This window comes from Dendrobates tinctorius, unplaced genomic scaffold, assembly GCF_039654945.1.
Source record: "Dendrobates tinctorius isolate UK_male_01 unplaced genomic scaffold, ASM3965494v1 ptg000008l, whole genome shotgun sequence".
In the NCBI taxonomy this organism is placed as follows: domain Eukaryota; kingdom Metazoa; phylum Chordata; class Amphibia; order Anura; family Dendrobatidae; genus Dendrobates; species Dendrobates tinctorius.
The window spans coordinates 56,134,767-56,151,910 of NW_027361676.1; the positions used below are offsets into that span (position 1 = coordinate 56,134,767).

The following is a 17,144-nucleotide window of genomic DNA, read 5'->3' on the forward strand; positions in this document are numbered from 1 at the left end:
ACCCCTCAATTCTAGCTCCAATCCTAACCCCAACAAACCCCTAACCCTAATCCCAACCCTAATCATAACCCTAACCACAACCCTAACCCCAATACACCGCTAACCCTAACCACAAGCCTTTCCCTAATCCCAACCCCAACTCACCCTAAACCTATTCCTAACCCTAATTTCAAACCTAATTCCACCCTAACCCTAATTCAAACCCTAACCCTAATACCAACCTGTTGTGAGTTCATTTTCCCCTTCATTACTGAGTCCCAAGGAACTCCCTCTTCTGGTAAAGATAGGTAGTGAGCCTGATTATCAAACATCTGAGGCTGATGATGATGACTGGCTGAGTGGAGTTACTGACTGGATATAAGGCTGCCGACGCCCTTCTGCCCTGCGGGTGATTTCTCTGTGGGATCCTTGGAGACCAGTCTGAATTCCTGCTCCTCTAAAGCTAAGTTTGCTGCTCGGCCTTTTGCTTTGGTGCTTTGACTTTGTTTTGCTTTGTTTTTCTGATTTCTGCCATTCCCTGCTGGGGTGTGCTGAATTCATTTAGCTCTGTCTTCTGAAAATACCTGAGTGCTGATTTAGTTTTTGAAGCCTAGCTGCTTCAGGGCCTTTTTCATATCAGCTTGTTGGCTTATGTCTTTGATAGGGTTTTGGCAGATTGCAGACAGCAGCCTTCCTGTCCTTTCCTATCTAGGTAGTTTTGGGCCCCGTCTTTGCTCAGTCTATCTTTCTGTCTGTGTTAGTATTTTCATCTTGCTTCACCGTCATTATATGTTGGGGGCTGCCTATTGCTTTGGGGTCTGCTCTGGGGCAGTTTAGATTTCCCCTTTCTTTCTTTAGGCCTATGTAATTCTCCGGCTGTGATCGAGGGGTCTAGGGCTTCGTAGGAACCCCCCACAGCTACTGCTAGTTGTGTTGATAGGTTCAGGGGTCTGCAATCTGATAATTGCCAACTTCTCTGGTTTTCTGGACTTAGCTTGTATTTCTGCTTTTGCCTCCTACGGTGACTCATTCATAACACCAACCCTAGCCCTAATTTCTTTATTTTATTACATGTGCCTGCCTATGGGGGTGATAAAGGGGGGCGGTGATTTACTTTTTTTTTTATTTTGATCACTGTGAGAGTTTATCACAGTGATCAAAATAAAAAAAATTGAATCTGCAGTCGGGAAATGCTGGCGGGCGCACTGCGCATGCGCCCGCCATCTTCCAAGATGGCGGCGCCCATGCAGGAGGGACGGCGGGACACCGGGAGGCAGAGCGGGACATAGGAGGTATCGGGGAGGGTGAGGGGGGGATCGGACAGCGGGGGGGGACAGGAGGGAGGGGGAGCAGATCGTGACGGCAGAGGCCCATTGCTGCCGTCAGTCCGTGGCGGGGGCCGATCGCCCCCGCCAGCCGGTGTGGGGGGGTTAAATTAGTGTCTCCAGCCATTTCCGATGCTAGTGCAGCATTGGCCATGGCTGGATTGTAATATTTCATCAATTTTCATTGATGAAATATTACTTTCGCTCTGATTGGCTGTTTCACTTTTAACAGCCAATCAGAGCGATCCTAACCACGTGGGGGCGAAGCCACCCCCCCTGGGCTTAACTCAATGTTGTCAGGTGACCTTTCAGTGACCCCGGTCACCCGAGCCGCAGGAACGCAATTTTTAGCATGACTCCTACGGGGGCGTCATGGGTCATTTGGGCACGACTTTTCATGACCCCTATGTAGGCGTCATGGGTCGTGAAGGGGTTAAAGGATCACTATAATTTCCTAATACTTAGCATAAATTAATAGTATAAACAAATATTAAACACTTTGCAATGTCTCTTTTAAGATAAAAATCACTTTATTTTCTCTCACCTCTCTCCTGAACTGAGCCGATTATATCCATCTTAGGGCCCCGTCACACATAGCGACTCACCAGCGATCCCGACAACGATATCAATGTGTCAGGATCGCTGGTGAGTCGCTACATGATCGCTGGTGAGCTGTCAAACAGGCAGCTTCACCAGCGATCAGCACCAGCGACGCCGAGCGCGCGACGTTGCTGTGTACTTTAGTTACCAGCGCGCTGATGCAGGGAGCTGGTAACTAAGGTACACATTGAGTTTCTAAGGGGCTTTCTATAATGCTGTAGATAAGCCCCCGATCCGACCTGAAAGATAAGAAAAATAAGTTTTATTATACTCACCCGAGGGGCGGTCCGGTGTGCTCCGTTTCGATGGGTGTTGCAAGTCCTGGTCCTGCTCCTCCCATCTTCTTATGATCGCTGAACTCCTGCTTGGTTCATGACTCCCCGGGATTGCGCTCCTGTGCAGGCGTACTTCTCTGCCCTGTTGAAGGCAAAGTACTGTCAAGTCAGAGAGGCCCAGCACCTTCGCACTGCAGTACTTTGCTCAGCCCTCAACAGGGCAGAGTAGTATGCCTGCGCAGGAGCGCGATGCCAAGGAGCCATGAACCAAGCAGGAGGGCGGCATCTCAAGAAGTTGGTGAGGTACCGGACCTTTGACACCCATCGGAACGGACACACCCCCCCCCCCCCCCCCCGGGTGAATGTAATAAAACTTATTTTTCTTGTCTTTCAGGTCGGATCGGGGCAGGGTGGATAAAAATCAATGTTTTTTTTAAAAAAAAATAAAAAAAAATCGGATTTTTTTGATTTAAATCGGATTTTTTTCAATAAACTGCTTTTTGAGGAAAATATTTTACCATCCAAAGGTTCTTCCATCATGAGATAAAGCTGAGTTGTTTAACTCAGTAGAATAAAGGCTGTATATGTGTAACATTCACAATGCCATGCTCTTCCAGAGGTTTCTGTAGGATTAGTGGGCAGTTTCTCTCCTATATTATCACAGACGCTCGCTTTACTTACGCAGTTCTCAAAACTGAATTTGACTCCGCAGAGGTCCCAGCCTCTTCTTCACGGCAAAAATGTTACAACATGAACAGAGTTGAGAAAAAGACCTTAATCCTATTGTTCTACAAACCTATGAATACAGAATCAACCCCTTCAGTGCCAAGTCCAAGAAGTTAGACAATATGTTTCTGATTGTTTGGAGTGGAATAGATCTGCACAACACAAGAAGAATGTGAATCTAAGTGTGAGGAGGAGGAAGGGCAAGCAGACAAGAAAATGAAAGTGAAACTTTGAGCACAATACTGCAGCATAGCCACAGACAGACAAGTCTGGATCTGTTTGTGTGTACGATCTGAGGTTTATTACATTCTTTCCTTATAATGGCAGCAGGCCGTAAAAGAGACCCAGTTTGGGAATATTTTAATGAAGCACCTTCGCCTATCGGTAAGGCAGGCATGCGTGCAAAATGCAAACGATGCAACAAAGAGATGCAAGGCCTGGTGGCGCGAATGAGGCAACATCATGAGAAGTGCGGTGATGAAGATGACCAAAGAAACACTTCTGAACAGGCAGGATCTTCAGGTTGGTAAACATTTTTATTGAATCCTATTTCTAAAGACTGAACTGTCATGTGTGAGAAAAATTATATTTCTTATTATTACTGCATGTTACTGTCATTTGGTACAGTTATGAAGAAAAACAAATATTCCTTTTGGGGCAGGGACAGTGATGTGTTGTGTACAATAAGCAGAAATTGTATAAACAATAAAATAACAGCATTGACTTTTTTTGTTTAGGGGAATTCATGGATTCTGGAAACTATCCACCTCCAAGATCACCATCATCCTGTTCTACAGTTTCAGAGTTATCCATCCAGGATAGTGCTTCATTAGCAGCAGCAGAATCATCATCAGACACCCACAGCCACATATCACCATCACCCAAAAGGAAAAAAAAACCTTTACCTCCTGGAACCACCATAGATAGGTTTGTGATAAGAACTAGCAGATTAGAAAAAGAGTTGATTGATGAAAAAATTGCCCAGTTTATTTATGCAACGAACTCTTCTTTCTGTCTGACTGAGAACCCACATTTCATTAATATGGTTCAGTCACTGAGACCAGGATACAGTCCACCCAGCAGAGCTGATGTTGCAGGGAAACTGCTGGATCAAGTGTATGGCAGAGAAATGGAGCAATGTGCAACAGCTCTGGAGGGTAAAATTGTTAACCTAAGTATTGATGGGTGGAGTAATGTCCACAATGATCCTATTGTATGTGCTTGTATAACAACAGAAGAAGGTAAAGTCTTCCTTGCACAAACAACTGATACGTCAGGAAATGCACACACAGCAGAATACTTACAAGAAATGTATTATATCTCAATTTCTGCCACAAATTTGTGCAGACATAACAAAGGCAAATAGGCAAAAAATAGATGAATCAATAAAACCAATCATTTATTAATAAATTTCATAAAATTCTTTTTTACAAGGAAATTTCTAAAAAAGGGAGTACAAATGTAATGATAGATGCTCACAGAATTAAGTTTTAGGCAACATAATCACAGAATGTTTTTTTCTTTTCTTTTTTAATTTTTTACATACAAATAATCTCCAAATAGTGTTTATTTCTTAAGCATAAATTCATAAGCTATATTTATATAAACTTCTGTCTAAATATTTTTAGGGAAAGACCCAATAGTTCTAAAAGCAGAAGAAACACATCTTTGATTAAAAATAGTGTGAAATACACACTGCTGAAGGTAAATAACAATTGGGTTTAACTCCCTATACTATGTGTATACCATGATAATCAAAGACAAGGCTAACTAATCCTTAATGGAGTAATCACAATGCATAAATGCTCAGATAGTAGCGACTTTTGTTCTCAATGTTTCTCTGATTAATTACAAATACTTATAAACAAAAATGCATAAGCTTACTTGATTGTGTAAATATGTATCTAATTGTTGTAACAAAGGAACAACCTAACTGTGTGTGCGGCAAAGAAAATTTCTCCTTAATATGAATATATCCAATGCCTAGTGTAGAGAACTACAGGTTAATCATGTGTCCTGCTAAATATGCCAGCTATACTGATTCAATTTGAAATAAGCTATTCCTGCATGATGTAACAATGCAATCCTGTTTGCAATTATACAACAACTTACATGTATAAAACTTCTGCGGCTCTCTCATACACGTGTCTGGTTACCCCGACAGCGCCGTTTCGCCATACTGGCTTCCTCAATAGGGGGCGTATATCTTTTTTAGAAATTTCCTTGTAAAAAAGAATTTTATGAAATTTATTAATAAATGATTGGTTTTATTGATTCATCTATTTTTTGCCTATTTGCCTTTGTTATGTCTGCACAAATTTGTGGCAGAAATTGAGATATAATATGCTGAATTGAGGTGGCTATTAGATTTGGACTATTTTGTTATGTATACTTACAAGAAGTGGCAGTAAAACCTATAACGACATGTGAACAAAAATTCAAATGTCTAGTACGCAGTTTGGTCACTGACAATGCTGCAAACGTATCCAAGATGAGAAGAGATTTAGAAGAGCAGGGAGGGAATACAAAGCTGCTAATAACATATGGTTGCAGTGCTCATTTGCTGCACCTCTTAGCCAAAGACTTAAGTGTTCCAGAAATAAAGGCTAATGTTGTTGAAATTGCTAAATACCTTCGTAATAATCATTTTGCTGCAGCAGCTCTGAAAAGGATGGGTGGAACCAAGCTAACGCTCCCACAAGATGTTAGATGGAACTCTGTGGTGGACTGTTTTGAGCAGTATATCAAAAACTGGCCTATTCTGATGACACTTTGTGAAGAAAATCGAGATAAAATAGATGGCACTGTCACGGTCAAAATCCTCAACATTGGGCTTAAGAGAAATGTTGAACATATGTTGAGCTTCCTGAAACCCATCTCTCAAGCTTTAAAGAAAATACAGAAAAATAGCTGTTTTATTGCGGATGCTGTTGAAATTTGGAAGGAACTGAGTGAACACTTAAAAACAGAACTACACATGGACAGAATTAAATTACAAGCAGTAAACAAACGAATGGGACAAGCACTGACTCCAGCTCATTTTTTGGCAAATATTGTCAATATCCAATATCAGGGTCAAAACCTAAGTGCTGAGGAAGAGGAGTTAGCTATGACATGGGTATCCAGCAATCATCCATCTTTAATGCCAACTATAATAAACTTCACAGCTAAGGGGGAACCATTCAAGAAATATATGTTTGCTGTAGATATTTTAAGGAAGGTCACACCAGTAAACTGGTGGAAGTCACTTAAGCGCTTGGATTTAGAGACTGTTCAAGTAATGATTTCACTTTTAACAGCAGTAGCTTCTTCTGCAGGCGTTGAAAGAATATTCTCTTCCTTTGGACTCATTCATTCTAAATTGAGAAATCGGTTGGGACCCAATAAAGCAGGAAAGCTTGTTTTTCTTTTCCAGATTATGAATAGGAACAAAGAAGAAGATGATGATGAAGATGACGACAAGTGAGCTACAGAGGACAGCAGGGACAGTAGTATTTAAGTTTTTCATGTGTCGGCTGGGCTGACAGTCTAAGTTTCTTAAAATATATATATATTTTGTTTAGCCAAATTAGTTAACAAACATGGATGTTTGTTTAAGCAAATAACTTATGCTGTAATGTTGTTATTGTTTCAGTTGAATAAATCTATTTAAATTGTTATTAAGGTCAGGATTATTTTTCTCCTTCCTAAGTACAACAGAACAGTGGTGTCCAAATATGAATGATTAACCCATTAAACTGGGGAGAAAAAAGTAATATAAAAAGTGATTCTAAAAATCTTCATCTACTTGCATGTTAAAGTAGCAAGAACTAGTTTAGGTAGAAACTTTGATTTAAATCACTGATTTAAATCAAGCCTTACTGACTAGTGATTTAAATCGTGATTTAAATCGTGATTTAAATCAGTTAGATTTAAATCAAATCCACCCTGGATCGGGGGCTTATCTACAGCATTATAAAATGCTGTAGATAAGCCCTGAAAGGCAGTGGCCTTATCTTATATCGGCCAAAAGTGCTAACATGTTCGCTTTAAACGTTGCCAAAGTAAAGAGGTATATGTAATCCAATAATGCAACATACTGGTATCCTTCCTTTGATTCTTGATCCCCGCCACAGTGGCTCCGGGAGGTGAGGTTGCTGAAGGCAGGTGGCGCTGTTTGTATCCTTATGTGTCTTTTATGGACCTAAGCATACATAAGATAATGGGCAAACTGGGAATGATTAATTATGCAAAATTATTTGACCATCAACATATCAGATTAAACTTGGAAGATCAAAGGAGCATGAGAAAAAGAAAAAGCAAAGTGAGCCATGTCAGAGTGTGTAATGATTGACTAAATTTGGCCACTCTGCCCTGGAATTATAGAGGACCATGGACAAAAAAATTCAACCAGAAAGATAACATTTTGTGAGACCAACGTATGCCGTCATCCTTTGATTGTGTATAATTGTGGTTAAAAATTAAGCTATGTGGACATGAGCAGGGGTGGATTAAGAGTAGCCAGGGCCTCGGGGAATTAAGAAGGCATGGCCCCCTGGTACCTGATGTCTCACGTGACATGTCACATGATCAGCTTTGATAAATCATTTCACAGGGCATGTGAGTAACACACAGGTGCTCTGGGGCACATCGGCAGATGTTAAACGACGAGATATTTTTCCCTTATGTACGGCACTGTACATAACATAGCGCTATACATAATAGAGCAGGGGAGAGAGATTCATTTTCCCACATGACAGACCGTATCTGTTATAGAGGCCACACCATTAAGCTGAAATTAATTCTGCTCAATATTAGTATTAACATATTAATTATTTTTATATATTAATTGTATGACTTAATACTTAGCAGAATTAAGTATGCTGACTATATACTGTATGAGCCCCCACATACAATATCAGCTCCCACATAGCCCCCTCAATTAACAACCAAAGCCATCAATATGTGGTGCCCTTGTACATGTAAACCATATCCAAATAAACGTAAAAATTCTCTATGTAGTTTAAAAAATCCATATACCTCATAGTCGTTTCTATGGACATGGAATATATATAGAGACCCTTTATGGCCTGAACAGTTTCCATATACCTCATAGTCACGTTTCTATGGACATGGACTATAAATATATATATATATAGACAGAGACCCTTTATGGCCTGAACAGTTGTGTACTTAGCTTAATGGCATGCGTTTCCCCTTCTTTTGGTTATTCAGAGATTTATTAGGGAATTCCTTCAATCGGGACAAGGAAAGGAGACCATACGCCGTACTGCAATGAGAATAAAAACCCACAGGCTCAGGTAATATGCATCCACATCCCCACTACATACAGTATGAGACCCCACACTGCCCTTCTATATACAATATGGGCCCACACAGAGCCCCTTCACACTGTATGAGCCCTCACATAGCCCTCTACATCAATTTAGATTAAAACCAAAAAGATAAACCCATACATTAAATAAATAAAAAACAAACACACAATATCAGAGTATATATCCATATGTTCAAAACGGTGTGGTATGATATACATGAAAAGACTGCTGTCTAATCGATCGAGTTAGCTAATCAGCTTCGCCTACTGTTAAGGATGGTATTTTATATAAAGGGAGGAGGGAGTATTTTCTTTTTTTTTTGAGCTTAGGAATATGGATATACAGTAGATTAAATTGCTTAGACCTGTTTGCTTGTAGTCAGTGTGTGCATAAAAGCTGAGTGAGTTTCCAGGATCCAGACAGACTCTTGCATCTTTCATCCAGCCACTGATGTTTCTGGATTGTGAGTCATGGGGAAAGCAAAAGAATTGTCAACGGATCTATGGGAAAAGGTAGTTGAACTGTATAAAACGGGAAAGGGATACGAAAAGATGATTGATCATGTCGCTCTTGTATTCACAATTGTTGAAAAGAAAAAATCTCTGAACTAAAACAAAAGCAGGGAGCGTCCTCCCGTTTGCAAAAAAGACACAGCTCCCCGCAGGAGAGCTCGTCCCCCTGGGCGGCAGACAGCCACGGCCGATGGCGCCGCCGAACAGTAGCGTGGTGAGCAGGGGGCGTGACTGGCGGGGGGCGTGAATTGTGGGTGGTGACGTCGCCGTGCAAGAACCAATCCTGACGCGTTTCGGGGAAGCCGTCCCCCTTCCTCAAAGGACCTTTGAGGAAGGGGGACGGCTTCCCCGAAACGCGTCAGGATTGGTTCTTGCACGGCGACATCACCACCCACAATTCACGCCCCCCCGCCAGTCACGCCCCCTGCTCACCACGCTACTGTTCGGTGGCGCCATCGGCCGTGGCTGTCTGCCGCCCAGGGGGACGCGCTCTCCTGCGGGGAGCTGTGTCTTTTTTGCAAACGGGAGGACGCTCCCTGCTTTTGTTTTAGTTCAGAGATTTTTTCTTTTCAACAATTGTGAATACAAGAGCGACATGATCAGCCATAATTAGCCTTCGCAACAGTGAGTAATGCCTGTTTTTAAAGTTTGACTGCTATTTTCAGTTTGGGTGATATATTCATTACACAGCGCTATAAGCGCGGCCACCTTCAGTTTTGTTGTAGTTTTTTTCCAGTGGCAGATAGCACACTCAATTTGCCAGGTGTGCCAGCAGCTTATCTATTGACTGTGTATTTGCAGCGCCGGTGTGTTTTTTGTCTTTTTTGGATACGAAAAGATATTCAAGTAATTGATAATGCCAGCGTTCAAACTGTGATTAGCAAATGGAAAATCAGGAGCTCTGTAAAAACAAAACCATGGTCAGGTAGACATACAAAAATTTCATCCACCACTGCCAGGTAAATTGTTTGGGATGCAAAGAAAAACCCACAAATATCATCAGCTAATATACTGGACTCTCTGAAAACTAGCAGTGTGGCTGTTTCAAGATGCACAATAAGGAGGCGCTTGAAAAAAAAAAAAAATGGGCTGCATAGTAGAGTCGCCGGAAGAAAGCCATTACTGCGCAAAAGCCACAAAGTATCTCACCTATAATACGCAAAACAGCACAGAGACAAGCCTCAAAACTTCTGGATCAAGGTAATTTGGAGTTGTGAGGGACAAGGGAGACTTCATTTTGGATTTATTAATTCAGGCCCAATATTGTCCAGAGATCTTCCTCCACTCCTGAAGTTGCCACTACACTTGGGAGAAGTACACAAATCCCCCAAAAAACAGAACTTTTGCCAAATGGCCAGAGAATTAGAGGCCATGTTTTAATGAAGGTGAGGAGGGACAGAGCTAGGACCCCCTACTGTCTTTTGTGCAAGGCAGCCAACATTAAAGGAAGCTCCAGACACACCTAGATATAAATTCTGAGAGTACCGTGAATCTCAGGGGTAAGTCCAATATACCATCAAAACCCTGGGAGCCCTCCACGCGCACCCCTGTGTCTCATATTTCTCTAGCTGTACCGGATACCGAGCTATTGAGATTCGGTCTCCAGAACTTCTTAGCCTACCCAAGTTTGGACTCTCTGTATTGGTCCAGCCCCAACTAACCCATTGAGACTTCAGTCGTCCTGTTTGGACCTCCCGCTAGGAGGTTATGACCCATCCTAGATATTGGGAATTATTTCAGCTAGGAGATCGAGGGAGGAGAATTCGATCCAACCCAGATGGGCGGTGGCAAATATGGGAGGGGGCTAGCTAGGGGTTAAAAGCTAGCTACACACATGTAGACATTGTCTTTGTTCTGCCATGGAAGCCATGTCACGTCGAGTCGTGTGAAGACTGCCCAGAAACTAAGAAGGTACCTGTGGATACGAGCGCTTCCCTCCATCCACAAGTGATATGAAACGGTAATGTGAGACATCCAGCTAACTGCTGTCCCTAACCTGTACCCTACTTTTGTCTGTAATTCTGGCTGTAATATCTGTATATTACCCTGTATATATTTGTAGTATCTAGTGTACCTTTTGGCTGCTCTTATCTCGAAACCCAATATCCCACGTCCGTGAGTTCGGCTAGTTCTGAGGTTGGTTTCTGTCCCAATATAAGCTTGTTAACGGACCAGGCTTATATCTAACGAGGAGCTGGTGGCAGCATACCATACTGGTGTTATAGGGGGATCATGGCAGTGATGGACCGGAGGTTTATATATCTATATATTCCAGGCCTGGGACTGGTGATATATATACCGCCCTCACTGCAGAGTGCTCCGATAACCAGTATGTGATTGGGCAGCTTCTCCGGCAACTACTTATCCTAGGTGAAGTTCCCTGACTGACCTCAGGGTAAGAGGGTGCTAGAGAGCTGTGACTGTGTATGCTCCATCACAGATTGGTGATGTTGGGGTGATATGCATTTCCCCCTGGCTCTCTCTTGCATGTGTTTTCCTTACAGGAGTGACTAGGCCAAAATTGAACTTTTTGGCCACAACCATACATGTTACATTTGAAGACAGGTCAACAAGGCCTATGATGAAAGGAACACCATCCCCACTGTAAAGCACGTAAGTGGATCGGTGATGTTTTGGGGATATGTGAGCTACAAAGGCACAGGACACTTGGTCAAAGTTGAAGGAAAGATGAATGCAGCACGTTATCAGAAAATACCAGAGGCAAATTTGCACTCATCAGGCCGAAAGCTTCGCATGGGACGTACTTGGATGTTCCAAAATAACAACGATCCAAAACACAAGGCCAAGTCGACCTGTCATTGGCTACAGCAGAACAAAGTGAAGGTTCGTGAGTGGCCATCTCAGTCTCCTGACCTCAATATCATTGAGCCACTCTGGGGAGATCTCAAGTGCGCAGTTCATTTTAGACAGCCCAGGAATTTACAGGAACTGGAGGCTTTTTGCCAAGAAGAGTTGGCAGCTTTACCATCCCAGAAAATAAAGAACCTCATCCACAACTACCAAAAAGACTTCAAACTGTCATTTATGTTAGAGGGGACAATTCACGGTATTAAGAATTTTGGTATGTAAACTTTTGATCAGGGTCATTTGGATGTTTTGGGTTGTCATTATGATTTAAAAAGAGAAAACACAGTAGTTTGACATTAAGTGGCTTCACCCAACTTCAAACCATGAGTGGAAAAAAAGTTTTGTTGTTTTCATTCATATTCCCTGAAAAAAGGCCAAGAAAGCAAAAATTCTGCCGGGGTATGTAAACTTTTGAGCACAACTGTACTTAGGGAGCTATGTGCGTGTTCATACTGTATATAGAAGGCTATGTGAAGGCTCATACTGTATATAGGAGACTATATGGGGGCTCATACTGTATCTAGGGAGCTATGTGCGTGCTCATACTATATATACAAGGCTATGTGAAGGCTCATACTATCCATAGGAGGCTATATGGGGGCTCGTACTGTATCTAGTGAGCTATGTGTGTGCTCATACAATATATAGAGAGCTATGTGAAGGGTCATACTGTATATAGGAGGCTATATGGGTGTTCATACTTGATCTAGAGAGCTATGTGCGTGCTCATACTGTATATAAGAGGCTATATATATATATATATATATATTGGCTTATACTGTATCTAGAGCTATGTGCATGCTTATACTATATATATATATTGAAGGCTATGTGAAGGCTCATACTATATATAGGAGGCTATATGGGGGCTCATATTGTATTTAGGAAGCAATGTGCAGGCTCATACTGTATATAGGAGACTATATGGGGGCTCATACTTAATGTAGGGAGCTATGTGCGTGATCATACTGTATGTACAGTGGGTACGGAAAGTATTCAGACCCCTTTAAATTGTTCACTCTTTGTTTCTTTTCAGCCATTTGGTAAATTCAAAAAAGTTCATTTTTTTCTCATTAATGTACGCTCTGAAACAAATCTTGACTGAAAAAAAAACAGAAATGTAGAAATGTTTGCAAATTTATTAAAAAAAAACAAGCTGAAATATCACATGGTCATAAGTATTTAGACCCTTTGCTCAGTATTGAGTAGAAGCATCCTTTTGAGCTAGTACAGCCATGAGTCTTCTTTGGAATGATGCAACAAGTTGTTCACACCTGGATTTGGGGATCCTTCCATTCTTCCTTGCAGATCCTCTCCAGTCCCGTCTGGTTGGATGGTGAATGCTGGTGGACAGCCATTTTCAGGTCTCTCCAGAGATGCTCAATTGGGTTTAGGTCAGGGCTCTGGCTGGGCCAGTCAAGAATGGTCACAGAGTTGTTCTGAAGCCACTCCTTTGTTATTTTTAGCTGTGTTCTTAGGGTCATTGTCTTGTTGGAAGGTGAACCTTCGGCCAAGTCTGAGGTCCAGAGCACTCTGGAAGAGGTTTTCATCCAGGATATCTCCTGTACTTGGCCAAATTCATGTTTCTTTCAATTGCAACCAGTCATCCCGTCCCTGCAGCTTAAAAACACGCCCATAGCATGATGCTGCCACCACCATGTTTCACTCTTGGGATTGTATTGGGCAGGTGATGAGCAGTGCCTGGTTTTCTTCACACATACCGCTTAGAACTTTTTGGTGATAATTCTATCTTCATCTCATCAGACCAGAGAATCTTATTTCTCATAGTCTGGGAGTCCTTCATGTATTTTTTTTTAGCAAACTATATGCTGGCTTTCATATGTCTTGCACTGAGGAGAGGCTTCTGTCGAGCCACTCTGCCATAAAGACCCGACTGGTGGAGGGCTGCAGTAATAGTTGACTTTGTGGAACTTTTTCCCATCTCCCTACTGCATCTGTGGAGCTCAGCCACAGTGATCTTGGGTTCTTCTTTACCTCCCTCACCAAGGCTTTTCTCTCCCGATTGCTCAGTTTGGCTGGACAGACAGGTCTAGGAATACTTCTGGTGGTCCCAAACTTCTTCCATTTAAGGATTATGGAGGCCACTGTGCTCTTAGGAACCTTGAGTACTGCAGAAATTCTATTGTAACCTTGGCTAGATCTGTGCCTTGCCACTATTCTGTCTCTGAGCTCCTTGGCCAGTTCCTTTGACCTCATGATTCTCATTTGGTCTGACATGCATTGTGATCTGTGAGGTCTTATGTAGACAGGGGTGTGTCTTTACAAATCAAGTCCTATCAGTTTAATTAAACACCGCTGGACTCCAATGAAGAAGAACCATCTCAAGGAGGATCACAAGGAAATGGGCAGCATGTGACTTAAATATGAGTGTCTGAATAAAGGGTCTGAGTACTTATGACCATGTGATAGTTCAGTTTTTCTTTTTTAATAAATTTGCAAAAATTTCTACATTTCTGTTTTTTTTCAGTCAAGATGGGGTGCAGAGTGTACACTAATGAGAACAAAATGAACTTTTTTGAATTTACCAAATGGCTACAATGAAACAAAGAGTCAAAAATGTAAAGGGGTCTGAATACTTTCCGTACACACTGTAAGAGTCTATATAGGGCTCATACTGTATCTAGGGAGCTATGTGCGACCTGATTTTTAAGTAAATAAATTTTTTGGCTAGTTATTGATAATCCTCATATATACATTTTTTTTGTGTAAACTGGTCCACACACACAGGCACTCAAAAAACAAACACTGTTCTTCCGACTAGGTTGATGCACAAGTAGAATTGAAATCCATAAGTAATTATGTAAAAAACTTAGCATTCTTGTGGTTTTGTAAACATGGATGTTAATTTTATTATGTAGAAGTATCCAGACAAAATTTGAGACGTTTTGGTCAAAACCTGACCTTCATAAGTCAGTGCTTTCCTGTGTGGCGATGGATACCACATACAGTAGCTTCACCCAACGTTGCACTTTACAGTGATTCATCTATCCAGCTGACTGATAAAGTTCAGATTTTGACCGAAATGTCTCTTATTTTGTCTAGATACTTCTACATAATAAAAGTAACATCTGTGGTTACAAAACCGCAAGAATGCCTAGTTTTTTACATAATTACACATGCAGTCACGCATGGAGTCACACACGCAGTCCGACATATACACACAGGTAGTCATGCACACATATGCAGTCACACACAGTATCACACATTCAGTCACACATGCAGTCACAACACCCGTAGTCACGCATACAGTCACACACAGTCACACATGCACACCCATGCAGTCATACACACAGTCACATATACACACACCTGTAGTCACGCACACACATGCAGTCGCACACATACACACCCGCAGTCACAAACACATGCAGTCACACACATAAATGCAGTCACTCACACAGTCACGCATGCAGTCACACACGCAGTCATGCACACACATGCATCATCAGTAATAGATTGTTCTGTGCACATACAGCTCTGGCAAAAGTTAAGAGACCACTGCAAAATTTTCAGTTTGTCTGATTTTTCTCTTTATAAATATATTTTTGAGTAAAATGCAAATTGCTCTGTTATTCTACAAATTACTGACAACATGTCTTTGAATTTCCAAGCACTAAATTTTGTATTTATTTTCAGAAAATGAGAAATGGTCAAAATAACAAAAAAATGCAGTGCTGGCAGACCTCAAATAATGCTACGAAAGCAAGTTCATAATCATTTAGAAACAACAGTACTAATGTTTTAACTCAGGAAGAGTTCAGAAATCACTATTTTGTGGAGAACCATGATTTTTAATCACAGCTTTCATGCGTCTTGGCATTCTTTCCACCAGTTTTTCACATTGCTCTTGGGTGACCTTATGCCCCTCCTGGTACAAAAATTTAAGCAGTTTTTCTTTGTTTGATGGCTTGTGACTATCCATCTTCCTCTTGGTTACATTCCAGAGGTTTTCAGTGGGGTTCAGGTCTGGAGATTGTGCTGGCCATGACAGGGATTTGATGTGGTGGTCCTTCATCCACACATTGATTGATCTAGCTGTGTGGCATGGCGCATTGTCCTGCTGGAAAAAACAGTCCTCAGAGTTGGGGAACATTGCCTGAGCAGAAGGAATCAACCGTTTTTCCAGGATAACCTTGTATGCGGCTTGATTCATACGTCCTTCGCAAAGATTAACCTGCCTAATTCCAGCCTTGCTGAAGCATCCCCAGATCATCACCGATCCTCCACCAAATTTCACAGTGGGTGCAAGAAACTGTGGCTTGTACACATCTCCAGGTCTCCGAGTAACCATTAGATGACCAGTTGTTGGGCAAAGCTGAAAATTAGACTCATCAGAGAAGATTACCTTACTCCAGTCCTCTATGGTCCAATCCTTATGGTGTTTGGCCAACTTCAGCCTGTCTCTCCTTTGTTTCTGTTTGATGAAAGGCTTTTTTCTAGCTTTCCATGACTTGAGTCCTGTCTCTAGGAGCCTGTTACGAACTGTTCTTGCCATGTACTTAACCCAAGCTGCCATTTGCCATTCCTTTGGAGGTCACTTGATGTCATCCTGTGGATGCTGATTGATATTCGAATAAGATGACGGTCGTCCCGGTCAATGGAAAATCTTTTTCACCCTCTGGCGTTCTGCAGCTTTGTTGTCCCCAATGTCTGCTGCTTGACCTTTTTGTAATGGACTGCCATCATAGAAATTTTATGGATGGAGGCAACATGACGCTCACTGTATCCCTCTGCTAGTAAAGCCAGAATTGACCCCTTCTTTTCCTCACTCAAGACTTTTCTTTTCAACTCCTTTGGCATGGTTAAAAGTTATTTCTTCATTCCTATTACTTTTGGGATATTACTAGCACTTTTTTTGCCATCCAGCTTGTCCTATTGCAAGAGGATTTTGAACACCACAGCAGAGTTTTTTTTTATACTTTCCTCTGTTAAATAACCTAATCAGAAGCACATTAAGTAGAATCAGATGTACTCTGGTTGGAATTCAAATGGCTGTCAGACATGTAGAGAAGCTCAATTTTATAAAATTGTACAGTGGTGTCTTAAGGGGGTTTTACACATAGCGATATTGCTAGCAATATCGCTATAACGTCACCGATTTTGTGACGTTATAGCGATATCGCTATGTGTGGTACTTACCTCCGACCAGCTCCCCCGCTGTCTGTCGCTGATCACGCGAGATCAGCCGGCTCCATTTCTCGTCGGGCGCTTCTTGTGGCGCCGACGAGCGACGCGTGGACGCGGGCGGGAGGATGTCAGGATCACCGCGTCTGAAAGGTAAGTATCGTCCGCTGTATCGCTGCTGCATCGCTGTGAGATCTGCTTGTCTGGCAGCTCACTAGCGATCGTTTAGCGATGCACCAGCCATCCTGGCCGGGTCGTATCGTGGTCGGGATCGCTGGTGCATCGCTAAATGTAAAAGGGCCTTTCGTTTTTGCCAGAGCTGTAGGCTGCCATTGTTCTCGGCAGGGCAGTTTCCTGTTTACAAAGAACAATGATATTTTGTGCAAGCCAAGTCTCATT

General features: G+C 42.0%; 1 protein-coding gene across 2 annotated transcripts in view; it reads left to right on the top strand.

The window, feature by feature from the left end:
• Window positions 1-17,144, top strand: part of WDR17 (WD repeat domain 17) — a 217,495-nt gene that overhangs the window by 31,412 nt on the left and 168,939 nt on the right. The window lies entirely within an intron of this gene.